Consider the following 14,304-nt stretch of genomic DNA (forward strand, 5'->3'; position numbering starts at 1 on the left):
ATATATGCTGTCTACAAGAGACCCATTTCAGACCTAGGGATACATACAGACTGAAAGTGACGGAATGGAAGAAGGTATTCCATGCAAATGGAAATCAAAAGAAAGCTGAAGTAGCAATTCTCATATCAGACAAAATAGACTTTAAACTACAAACTATGATAAGAGACAAAGAAGGACATTACATAATGATCAAGGGATCAATACAAGAAGAAGATATAACAATCGTAAATATTTATGCACCCAACATAGGAGCACCTCAATACATGAGGCAAATGCTAGCAGCCATAAAACGGGAAATTGACGGTAACACATTCATAGTAGGGGACTTTAACACCTCACTTTCACCAATGGACAGAGCATCCAAAATGAAAATAAATAGGAAACATAAGCTTTAAATGATACATTAAACAAGATGGACTTAATTGATATTTATAGGACGTTCCATCCCCAAACAACAGAATACACTTTCTTCTGAAGTGCTCATGGAATGCTCTCCAGGTTAGATCATATCTTGGGTCACAAATCAAGCCTTGGGAAATTTAAGAAAATTGAAATCATATCAAGTATCTTTTCCAACCACAATGCTATGAGACTAGATATCAATTACCAGAAAAACAAAAATAAAAAATATAAACACATGGAGGTAAACAATACACTACTAAATAACCAAAAGATCACTGAAGAAATCAAAGAGGAAATCAAAAAATACCTAGAAACAAATGACAATGAAAACAAGATGACCCAAAACCTGTGGGATGCAGCAAAAGCAGTTCTAAGAGGGAAGTTTATAGCAATACAATCCTATCTCAAGAAACAAGAAACATCTCAAATAAACAACCTAACTACAACTAAAGCAATTAGAGAAGGAACAAAAAACCCCCAAAATTAGCAGAAGGAAAGAAATCATAAAGATCAGATCAGAAATAAATGAAAAAGAAATGAAGGAAACAATAGCAAAGATCAATAAAACTAAAAGCTGGTTTTTTGAGCAGATACGCAAAATTGATAAACCATTAGCCAGACTCATCAAGAAAAAAAGGGAGAAGACTCAAGTCAATAGAATTAGAAATGAAAAAGGAGAAGTAACAACTGACACTGCAGAAATACAAAGGATCATGAGAGACTTCTACAGGCAATTCTATGCCAATAAAATGGACAACCTGGAAGAAATGGACACATTCTTAGAAAGGTATAACCTTCCAAGACTGAACCAGGAAGAAACAGAAAATATGAACAGACCAATCACAAGCACTGAAATTGAAACTGTGATTTAAAATCTTCCAACAAATAAGAGTCCAGGACCAGATGGCTTCACAGGTGAATTCTATCAAATATTTAGAGAAGAGATAAGACCCATTCTTCTCAAATTCTTCCAAAAAAATTGCAGAGGGAGGAACACTCCCAAACTCATTCTATGAGGCAACCATCACCCTGATACCAAAACAAGACAAAGATACTACAAAAAAAGAAAATTACAGACCAATATTACTGATGAACATAGATGCAAAAATCCTCAACAAAATACTAGAAAACAGGATCCAAAAACATATACCATAATCAAGTGGGATTTATCCCAGGGATGCAAGGATTCTTCAATATATGCAAATCAAGCAATGTGATATACCATATTAACAAATTCAAGAATAAAAACCATATGATGATCTCGATAGATGCAGAAAAAAACTTTTGATAACATTCAACACCCGCTTATGATAAAAACTCTCCAGAAAGTGGGCATAGAGAGGATCTACCTCAACAAAATAAAGGCCATATACAACAAACCCACAGCAAACATCATTCTCAATGGTGAAAAACTGAAAGCATTTCCTCTAAGATGAGGAACAAGACAAGAATTTCCAACTCTCGCTACTATTATTCAACACAGTTTTCGAAGTCCTAGTGATGGAAATCAGAGAAGAAAAAGAAAAGGAATGCTAATTGGAAAAGAAGTAATACTGTCACTGTTTGCAGATGACATGATACTATACATAGAGAATCCTAAAGATGCCAACAGAAAACTACTACAGCTAATCAATGAATCTGGTAGAGTAGAAGGATACGAAATTCATACACAGAAATCTCTTTCATTCCTATACACTAATGGTGAAAAATCTGAAAGAGGAATTAAGGAAACACTCCCATTTACCATTGCAACAAAAAGAATAAAATACCTAGGAATAAACCTACCTAAGGAGACAAAACACCTGTATGCAGAACACTATAAGACACTGAAAGAAATTAAAGATGATACAAAGAGATGGAGAGATATACCATGTTCTTCGATTGGAAGAATCAACATTGTGAAAATGACTCTACTACCTTCAAAATCTACAGATTCAATGCAATCCCTATCAAACTACCAATGGCATTTTTCACAGGACTAGAACAAAAAAATCTCACAATTTGTATGGAAACAGAGAAGACCCCAAATAGCCAAAGCAATCTTGAGAAAGAAAAATGGAGCTGGAGGTATCATGCTCCCTGACTTCAAACTATTCTACAAAGCTACTCTAATCAAGACAGTACAGTACTCGTACAAAAACAGAAATATAGATCAATGTAACAGGATAGAAAGCCCAGAGATAAACCGATGCACATATGGTCACCTTATGTTTGATAAAGGAAGCAAGAATATACAAAGGAGAAAAGACAGTCTCTACAATAAGTGGTGCTGGGAAAACTGGACAGCTACTTGTAAAAGAATGAAATTAGAACACTCCATAACACCATACACAAAAGTAAACTCAAAATGGATTAAAGACCTAAATGTAAGGTCAGAGACTGTAAAACTCTTAGAGGAAAACACAGGCAGAACCCTCTATGACATAAATCACAGTAAGATCCTTTTTGACCCACCTCCTAGAGAAATGGAAATAAAAAACAAAAATAAACAAATGGGACCTAATGAAACTTAAAAGCTTTTGTACAGCAAAGGAAACCATAAACAAGAAGAAAAGACAACCCTCAGAATGGGAGAAAATATTTGCAAATGAAGCAACTGACAAAGGATTAATCTCCAAAATATACAAGCAGCTCATGCAGCTCAATATCAAAAAAACAAACAACCCAGTCCAAAAATGGGCAGAAGACCTAAATAAACATTTCTCCAAAGAAGATATACAGATTGCCAACAAACACATGAAAGGATGCTCAACATCACTAATCATTAGAGCAATGCAAATCAAAACTACAATAAGGCATCACTTCACACCAGTCAGAATGTAAAGATGCAGATGTAGAGAATGGACTTGAGAACACAGGGAGGGGGAAGGGTAAGATGGGACGAACTGAGAGAGTGGCATGGACATAGATACACTACCAAACGTAAAATGGATAGCTAGTGAGAGGCAGCCGCATAGCACAGGGAGATCAGCTCGGTGCTTTGTGACCACCTAGAGGGGTGGGATAGGGAGGGTGGGAGGGAGACGCAAGAGGGAGGGGATATGGGGATATATATATACGTATAGCTGATTCACTTTGTTATAAAGCAGAAACTAACATGACATTGTAAAGCAATTATACTCCAATAAAGATGTTAAAAAATTTACAAGAAAAAAAACTAAAGTACATAAAGTCAGTTTGCTGAATAAAGAGAAAACAAATTTCATTGTATCCTTTGCAACATTTGCTTCAATGGTAAATTTATTCTTCCTTATGATATGCACTAAAGATGCCCAAGAGCTTTCTATCTTCATTTTGAGCATGGTTATTCAAATTTAAAACTACTTCTTCTAAGTACATTTTTCTTGTTGTCAAATTGGCAGTTTTTACCCCAATTTCATCTCCCTCCTAGTTCTCAGACATGGAGTGGATCCACCCACTTCAGTTCTCCAATACTCATAGGCTTATATTCATTAAAATAATTACATCAATAAACAGAATATTAGTGTTGGGGTCATAGGAGTAAGAAAAGAGGATGTCAAGGTCCATTGTTTTTTGAGACACACAAAATGACACGGCAACTATTTTTTATTGTGGTATTCAAAGTAAGCTGCTATTAAGGTAGACTCAGTTTGAAACTTATACAGTTAAAAATAGTATAAAGAAACAGATTTCAGGTGTTCTATGATTTGCACAATGGTCATTTCTCTTTGATGCATCATTAATATATTGTACCATCACAACATATCTTAGTTAACTTGTGCAGGAAACATAAAGAGAACAAGAGAGGGGGAGAAGGAGGGGGAGGGAGGGAATGGGAGAGAGCAATGATGGAGAGAGAAACAGAGTGAGAAGGAAAGCACCCTGCATCATGCTGTTAAGCACACCTGCCCTCCATTACATGTGTCCATTTCCCCCAAAGGAACCAGGAGAAAAGAACTGTAGCTTCTTTGGGGATATTAGCCTTCAGCTGCTGTCTTATCTAATGTGCTTCTATGAGTGTGAAACTCTTGCCATGCCATAATATGGGGTACTTTAAGGATTTTTAAGCATAATTTTATCTGTCCTAGTTTTCCACTGTACTCTCTGACTTTAGAATCTAATTTCTGCTTAAGTATGGACTCGAGTGTACTTTCCACTCAAAGAATGCAATTAAGCATTTTAGCAATAGACATGTATGATTTCACTGTCTTCTGATACTGCAATGTAGTGTCACAATTTTCTAATCAGTAAATCAGACAAAATTGGCCTCAAATAATTCTTCTGGGGATAGAATGAGATTAATACACCTTAAGGCCCTGGTGCAGTGCCCGACTCATAACAAGAAAACAAAAATTTGGAGTTAATATTATCTGCAAGTTTTACATTTCTTTTCCTATTGTCTAGAACAGCACTGTATTGCTACACAAGTAGAGGAAGTTTGCCTAATATAAAGGAACTCCCTCAGCAGGTTATATCTTTCATGTTCATTTGCCACAAACTTGTACAGAAGTGAGAATATTATTTCCCATAATATATTACCTGTTGCCATGATTCACATTTACTGAAGCTCTACTATGTTTTAGCCTTCACAGTAAGAGCTTTATATGTCATTTGTTTAATCTTTACAGTAGCTGTGCAAATAACTTATTATTGCTATTTTCAAGATGAAGCAGAGATGCAGAGAGTTTTAGTAGTACTTCTAAGGTCAGCATTAAGTAGCAACTGAGGTATGTCCAATTTTAAAACCAGTGCTTTGTTTGTAGTTAGCTTCCAATAGTTGATTAAGGGACTGCCCTGGTGGCACAGTGGTTAAGAATCCACCTGTCAATGCAGGGGACACGGGTTCGAGCCCTGGTCCAGGAAGACCCCACATGCCATGGAGCAACTAAGCCTGCGTGCCACAACTACTGAAGCCCACACGCCTAGAGCCCGTGCTCTGCAACAAGAGAAGCCACCGCAATGAGAAGTCCATGCACTGCAACGAAGAGTATCCCCTGCTCGCCGCAACTAGAGAAAGCCCGTGCACAGCAATGAAGACCCAACACAGCCAAAAAAATAAATAAAAAACAATAGTTGATTAAATACACAATAGCACAGGGAGTAATCATGTATCATCTTTGGGTACATGTCAGTGCCTCCTGGTATCCTCTATCCGTATTATTATTTGTAATATAAAATGCATTTGTTGTGTTGAAAATGGAATATGGCAGTGCTGCTGAAACATGGTTTTGTTGTATTTTTTAGATTGACTGATTTGTGATTTAATAGGTATTTCCTCATGAAGAAAAAAAGTAGGCCATGCCATGTGGAAGGAAGGAAGGAAGGAAGGAAGGAAAGAGAGAGAGAGAGAAAGAGAGAGTGAAACAGAGAAAGAGAGAAAGAGAGAGACAGAGAGAAAGAGAGAGGAAGAGAGAGAGAGAGCGAAAGAAAGAAAGAAAGAAAGAGAGGAGAAACCCCCGTTAACAGATTCTTGTATCCACTGCAAAGAGCCTACATGCATTTGGTTCTTCCTCATTATCACTTCAGCAAAAACTAATCAAACAGAGTCAAAGAAATAAGATGAATGTCATGTTGTAGTCAAAAAATATTACATGGATTAAAATAATCATAAATTTCCATTTTCCTGGAAGTTACTGGAAATGGTGTGTTCCACTGAAACCAGAGATGCCTGACGCGGGAGGCAGTAGTGATTCCCCCATTACCTCCACCTTTCCTCATTCCAGAACCACAGCACATACAACGGTCCCACTCAATTGAAGTTAGGGGAGACTGCATAATTTGCTCTGACCAACAAACTGCAGACAAAGTTTTCTGTTTATTATTCTCAATCTTGCCCTTCCTCTGATACTCATGGAAGTACATGTCAATCCTGAGGTGCATCCCTGAACCTTCACCTGGAGGGTAGCTGCCTTCAACTGTTGCTGAAAGCCACACAGACTCGATGTGAGGAAGGAAAAAAAATGTTGTCTTGAGGTACTAAAATTTGTTTGTTTGTAATTTTTACATAACTGATACACTTGACATAACAGGATGCCACATCAGCGCTGAGAAATGTATTTCACTACGATGTAGGAAGTGAAAATTTTCAAGAAAGCATTGAGCAATGACAAAAACTGGCATGCATAATCATGTTTCCATACAGATACTCACTGATTACAGTTTGTTCACAAGTTATACTCTAAATTATGATGAAAAATATTGGGAATATATTAAATATTATATCTAAGAATATTGTAACTATGTGAATCATGTGTTTTCCTAGTTCCTCCACATCCTTAAAATATTTAATGTACTTTTGCAATTTTAAATTTGGCATAGCAAGTTGTCTCAGGTTTGTTATAAAGATTAAAAATCAAGAGAGATGGGGGGAGCTTCAAGATGGCAGAAGAGTAAGACACGGAGATCACTTCCTCCCCACAAATACATCAGAAATACATCTACATGTGAAACAGCTCCTACAGAAAACCTACTGAACGCTGGCAGAAGACCTCAGACTTCCCAAAAGGCAAGAAACTCCCCTCGTACCTGGGTAGGGCAAAAGAAAAAAGAAAAAACAGAGACAAAAGAATAGGGATGGGACATGCACCTCTGGGAGGAAGCTGTGACGGAGGAAAAGTTTCCATAAACGAGGAAGACCCTTCATTGGTGGGGACGGGGGGTGGGTGTGGGGGGAAGCTTCGGAGGCATGGAGGAGAGCGCAGCAACAGGGGTGTGGAGGGCAAAGTGGAGAGATTCCCGCACAGAGGACCAGTGCCGACCAGCACTCACCAGCCCGAGAGGCTTGTCTGAGCACCCGCCAGGGCGGGCGGGGGCTGGGAGCTGAGGCTCGGGTTTCGGTCAGAGCGCAGTTTTGGAAGTATTAGCTACAGCAATCAGAGAAGAAAAGGAAATAAAAGGAATCCAAATTGGAAAAGAAGAAGTAAAGCTGTCACTGTTTGCAGATGACATGATACTATACATAGAGAATCCTAAAGATGCTACCAGAAAACTACTACAGCTAATCAATGAATTTGGTAAAGTAGCAGGATACAAAATCAATGCACAGAAATCTCTGGCATTCCTATACACTAATGCTGAAAAATCTGAAAGTGAAATCAAGAAAACACTCCCATTTACCACTGAAACAAAAAGAATAAAATATCTAGGAATAAACCTACCTAAGGAGACAAAAGACCTGTATGCAGAAAATTATAAGACACTGATGAAAGAAATTAAAGATGATACAAATAGATGGAGAGATGTACCATGTTCTTGGATTGGAAGAATCAACACTGTGAAAATGACTCTACTACCCAAAGCAATCTACAGATTCAATGCAATCCCTATCAAACTACTAATGGCATTTTTCACAGAACTAGAACAAAAAAACTCACAATCTGTATGGAAACACAAAAGACCCTGAAGAGCCAAAGCAATCTTAAGAAAGCAAAACGGAGCTGGAGGAATCAGGCTCCCTGACTTCAGACTATACTACAAAGCTACAGTATTCAAGAGAGTATGATACTGGCACAAAAACAGAAATATAGATCAATGGAACAGGATAGAAAGCCCAGAGATAAACGCACGCACATATGGTCACCTTATCTTTGATAAAGGAGGCAGGAATGTAAAGTGGATAAAGGATAGCCTCTTCAAAAGTGGTGCTGGGAGAACTGGACAGCTACATGTAAAAGAATCAAATTAGAACACTCCCTAACATCATACACAAAAATAAACTCAAAATGGATTAAAGAGCTAAATGTAAGTCCAGACACTATTAAACTCTTAGAGGAAAACATAGGCAGAACACTCCATAACATAACTCACAGCAAGATCCTTTTTGACCCAACTCCTAGAGAAATGGAAATAAAAACAAAAGTAAACAAACGGGACCTAATGAAACTTAAAAGCTTTTGCACAGCAGCGGAGACCATAAACAAGAAGAAAAGACAACACTCAGAGTGGGAGAAAATATTTGCAAATGAAGCAACTGACAAAGGATTAATCTCCAAAATTTACAAGCAGCTCATGCAGCTCAATATCAAAAAAACAAACAATCCAATCCAAAAATGGGTAGAAGACCTAAATAGACATTTCTCCAAAGAAGATACACACATTGCCAACAAACACATGAAAGAATGCTCAACATCATTAATCATTAGAGAAATGCAAATCAAAACTACAATGAGATATCATCTCACACCAGTCAGAATCGCCATCATCAAAAAATCTACAAACAACAAATGCTGGAGAGGGTGTGGAGAAAAGGGAACCCTCTTGCACTGTTGGCGGGAATGTAAATTGATATAGCCACTATGGAGAACAGTATGGAGGTTCTTTATAAAACAACAAATAGAGCTACCATATGACCCAGCAATCCCACTACTGGGCATATACCCTGAGAAAACCATAATTCAAAAAGAGTCATGGACCACAATGTTCACTGAAGCTCTATTTACAATAGCCAGGACATGGAAGCAACCTAAGTGTCCATCGACAGATGAATGGATAAAGAAGATGTGGCACATGTATACAATGGAATATTACTCAGCCATAAAAAGAAACGAAATTGAGTTATTTGTAGTGAGGTGGATGGACCTAGAGTCTGTCATACAGAGTGAAGTAAGTCAGAAAGAGAAAGACAAATACCGTATGCTAACACATATATATGGAATTTAAGAAAAAAAATGTCATGAAGAACCTAGGGGTAAAACAGGAATAAAGACACAGATCTACTCGAGAATGGACTTGAGGACACGGGGAGGTGGAAGGGTAAGCTGTGACAAAGTGAGAGAGTGGCATGGACATATATACACTACCAAATATAAAATAGATAGCTACTGGGAAGCAGCCGCATAGCACAGGGAGATCAGTTTGGTGCTTTGTGACCACCTAGAGGGGTTGGATAGGGAGGGTGTGAGAGAGGGAGACGCAAGAGGGAAGAGATATGGGGATATATGTATATGTATAACTAATTCACTTTGTTATAAAGCAGAAACTAACACACCATTGTAAAGCAATTATACTCTAATAAAGATGTTAAAAAAAATCAAGAGAGATAGGACTCTCTGGCCCAATATTATAAATATACACATATGTGTGTGTCTATATATATGTGTGTTCGTATGTAAATATATATCTAAATTATTTACCAAAGGAAAATACTCTGATTATGAGTTTCTTATTAAGCTTATTACAATGAAAAGTAACATAGAAACCAGACAAATATTTGGCCAAGATAAACTGTTAATCACTAGCTATTTCTGTATAAACTTCATCACCTTGACAAAAAGTAAATCAAAATAAACTAAAGTAAAACAAAATGCACACTGAATTTTGGATTCTGAATACTCACAAATTTGTACATTTAAAAGTCATTTTCTGGTAGCATATGAGTAACTGACACTTTCATTTATAATGATAACGTATCAATATACTGAACTTAAAAAATTTTTTTTTGTATCAACACTCAAACTACAAATAACTTCAAATCCTAACTCATCCACATATGGAGAAGGAAGGGAAAATATCCATAGTGAAGTAAAGCTAGTAGTTGCTAGATAACCCTGTAATGGGTTCTTGATGATTCTTTTTCTGAGATTAATGATGTGATGACCTCTCCTAACACACTCTACAAAAAAATCATTTGCTATAGAACGATATCACTGACTGCTTCAAGTGCTGCCACATAAGAATTAACTATATTATGATGGTCCTACCATGTACACCAAAGGAAACAACCCATTTCTTGCCACACAGTTGATTTCATTGCTTGAGAAAACTACAAATAATCATCCCAGCCTTCAAAAATCCTTCACGACTGCATCACCAAATTAAACAATTCCATTTCAAATGTCAAAATACGTTTTAACATGCAACATTTGGTTAGTGAAATTTTTCTCTAACGTTTGTAATGCAACCAATTTAGAAGTGTAAGTTAATTAAAAATGAATGAAATATCTCCATTCAAAATACCATTGAACAAAGTTCCAATATTTTACTGTATCTTTCTTAAATGTTACATGTTATTGGGTTGATCTTTGTATTTGGTGCAAAGCACAATGACTTTTGTTTGATTCTTCTGTTCCTTCTTTTTTTGAACACAGTTTATTTGGTAAATAGATGAGACCATATATATCAGAAAGTATCATGAAACCCTAAGACAAGCTCATTTTTTGCCATATGACTGATTCTTTAATAACTTGACCCAGGAATAGCTTCTAGGAATTACTGTGAGACGGGAGAATTATTTCCCTGTTTTTCCCTTTCCACTCCTAGCAAACACGCTCTTAATATGGCCAAGGATTCCTTGGGCAGCTACTCTTCCTTTCCCACCAAACTTGGTCTATTTTCTAAATGAGAAGCACTTAGTTACCATGGCAACAAGCTTTATATAAATAGGTCTATAGAGCACCTAGCTTAGTCTAGCATTTGCTAATAAGCATCAAATGAATAACAAAAGCAATATTCAGGCAGTCATATTTAAGAAAGGAAAACATGTATTTCAAAACACATTCTACAAAGCTACACAAATGTGGGATATAATTCAAGTGCACATCAACATGAAGCATTAAACTGAACATTCATTCTAAGTAAATCAGAGCCTTGTTATCTTTGTCCGCTATTATTTTTAGGTCCCCATAAATAAAAAGAACAGGACTGTACATCCTTGGAGGACACATATTGGATAGATTTAAAACCATGGATGTCAATATCTGCTTATATCATTAAATCAATGAACATATTAAAAGAAAATAAAGCAGTACTTTATAATGAAACACAGCTCTACCTCTCAACTATGGGACACTTAGTTCTTCATTGCAAAAGACAATAGTTTGCAAAATAACTTTGAAAACAAACCAGAGCTGCTTCAAGTCAGCCTATATTTCGGTGTGTCAAATCTTTGGAGTATTACTTACATGATGAATGCAATGAACCAACAAGACCCTTCTTTAAGGAAGGATCTTGCCCCAGATCTTTGCCCCAGCTTTCATCTGTCTTCCAATTCAGGGAATGCCTCTACTGTAAAGAGACACATTTTTCAACGTCATACCCTTCCTGGGTCAGCCCAAAGCCAATGACTGATGAAAGCAGAGGTGTCAAGTACTGGCCTTTTTGGCCCATCATGCATTGATCCTGGCTCTCCAGAGCTCCCCCATGGTGACACCTGAGGCCCAGCATCACAAACAACTGGACTTCTCCTGCTTCCTTCTCTTCCCTTACACAGGGTTTGATCACCAGGCCATCCCTTTACTATTATGCAAGCTAAAATCTCCATCAGAGTTAGCTTCTTGAAGAACTAAGAGAATTAAGAGAAGCATAATAAGGCAGTTGCAGGAACAATGACATCACTGTCAATGATTATTTCCAAAGAAAAAATAGAGCATTTGAATTTTTCAGTAGCTGACATTGTCAAATATTAGGTTATGGCCCTAAAGGAAAACCTCACCCATTCAGTCACACTGGAGTAGAACACAGTTATCTAAGTTTGAAAGCTTAAAAACAGTAACAAAACCGCCACAAGAGGGGGCTCACATGATAGTGTTCACAGGGCAGGCAAAGCAGTCTGTGCCACCATGGCCTCCATCTTGGTCCAAAGGGCCCAAGCAACAGAGTGCATCTCAATTTTGCTGACATGTTTCTTTCTTGCCATATCTTAACCCCTGGATTAGTGGTCTTTTTGCCTATTTCCTAACTTCCAAATGTAGGCAGATACACCAGAGATCCTGGCAGATGGTGGAGGTGCAGTGGAAACCCACCTGGGCCTCCTGTTCCAACCCTTCCTGTCCCTGGCAGCCCTGGGTGGTATTTGGAGGGGGTAACTGCTCATGCTGCTGCTTTCATGACCGAGGCACAGTACATCTGCAGTGTTTTAGATGAAAAGCGGTTACTGAGCATCTTGCACAATGGACGACTTCTCAAGCTGCTTTCTTGAGGAAATATTACACAAAATTGATGACAAAAATGTGACCTTTAATCTACCACCTAATGCAGAAGTACTGAATAGTAGCCACTGTGGTTAAGAGAAAGCTTCTGACGCGAGTACAGTGACTGCTTTTGAAGGATATACACTGACCTTCGATTCCATAAGGAATGCAACACCTTACAGTGTCCAACTGTTCAGTTTTGGTTATAACTTGTCAGACACAAGTATTTCTCCCAATGTAAGGGCAAAAGGAATCAAGATTGTGGAATCTATACCTGACATCAAGGCAGACATAGATGAAAAATAGAGACATGTCAGAGGCAACCAGATACACACAAATAATGTAACTATTAAACTCTATGAAGGAACTATCCAGGAATACCTTTCAAATAACTTCAACAAGGAAGAAATATTCTGTAAGTAGAGACTTTCCCAATAACAGCCCCAAGGCCCAAGCCTACCAGTTCCCCAGAAAGTCCACCTGCTTAGAAGTACACTATGTATAGCACAAATGGAACTGGTCTGCTTATACCATGGGCTGACGAATGATTATCACCTATGAGAAAAGCTATAAGGCAGTTGTGACAAGGGCATTTAATATCAATCCAAATAAAGCCACTGAGCTATAATTCTCATTTAGTGACACTGGAACTCCTCAGCGAAACTGTGACTCCTCCTGTCTTCAGTGTTGGAATAGATGCAACTTCTATCCTGTTTTTCCTACAAGGAATCCAGTTAAATCCAACTCCATATGGCATCAGAAATTCCACTTTTAAAGCTTCCAATGGCTCACCGAGAGTCTTCAAGCCACCACTGGCAATTTCCCTAAGTGCAATCCCGAGGAAAATGTTCAAGTCACAAATGCACCTTCTGTCAACATTTTCAAAGTTTGGATGGGTCCAGGCTTTCAAGTTTGAAGGTAACAAGTTTGGATCTGTTGAAAAATGTTACTGAAATGGAAATACCATGCTGAGTTCTGTTGCCATTGGGGGTGCCCTTTCAGGAAATGCCCTCTTTGTCCTAATTGCTTACCTCATTGGCATGAACAGAAGTCATGATGGGCATCAGACAGTTTAGCACTTGAAATTACTTTCCACCACTATATATCAACAGCAATTGCAAGAGGTTATATTCATTTTCCCTGAGTTAAATTAGTATTGAAATGGAGATGTACTTTCTTGTAAACTTTTTTTTAACCAAGTCTGCTTTATCAAATATGAAGTTCATCTTGCAACGTTTACTATACATGAAAGGTTAACTGTTGAAATAGTGGCGTTAGTGTTGCTAACTGGTTAAATATTAACATTTACCAAAGTAGAACTCTAAAGTAAGGATAAGAGCGTTTTTCTAAATTGGCACTGGCTCCTTTATCATTTAATGTTTTTAAGATCCTGGCATTTGCTTTCTTCATTCTCTATTCTGATTTAGGCCTTATGAAGTCAAAGCCTTGGGTTTTAACACATAACTGATGAAGGATAGTTAACGGCTATACTGACACAATTAAGAGATTCAAAACAATAGAAGAAAGAAAAATCTAAAACAAAAGTACTCCAAAACATGAAAATTTCAAATGCTTAAGCTAAGCTTTAAAAATCAAGAGAGGCATGACTCATAGAGGGATGAACAGCACAAAATTCAAGCATAACAGAGTCAACTGGACTTATCCTTTGGCATTTTTATATTCTGCCACTTAAAAACTGGCACTTTTAACTAAAATACTAAAAAAAAAGGGTACTATTTTTACTTAATATGTATTTTGTAAAGTGATTTTCAGTCTTCTGTTTCAAGTTCAGGGTGATCCTGTTTCTGTACATGTATATAATATGGGTTTCATTGTACTGCTTTATCCACTTAAAGCTGTGTTGTGACCGGACACTTAAAGGATCAGCTCATATGCAATTCATTGTTTGTAATAATGCTGACAGAATTCTCTTGCTTGTTTGTGTGGAAACCACAACAACAGTGAATGTCAATCACCACTGATCTACGGGCCAGGCACTGTACAGTGAAATTTACATCTATTATCTTTGGTTATT

The 14,304-nt window shown here is 37.5% G+C and overlaps 1 pseudogene across 1 annotated transcript; it reads left to right on the top strand.

The window, feature by feature from the left end:
- The first annotated feature begins 12,248 nt into the window (after positions 1 to 12,248).
- On the top strand, positions 12,249 to 13,345 carry LOC307069613 (lysosome-associated membrane glycoprotein 1-like; annotated as a pseudogene). Its single transcript has one exon. The product of its transcript is annotated as a lysosome-associated membrane glycoprotein 1-like (transcript).
- The last annotated feature ends 959 nt before the right edge of the window (positions 13,346 to 14,304 follow it).

The sequence above is a fragment of the Hyperoodon ampullatus genome (assembly GCF_949752795.1).
Source record: "Hyperoodon ampullatus genome assembly, chromosome: X".
NCBI classification, from domain to species: domain Eukaryota; kingdom Metazoa; phylum Chordata; class Mammalia; order Artiodactyla; family Ziphiidae; genus Hyperoodon; species Hyperoodon ampullatus.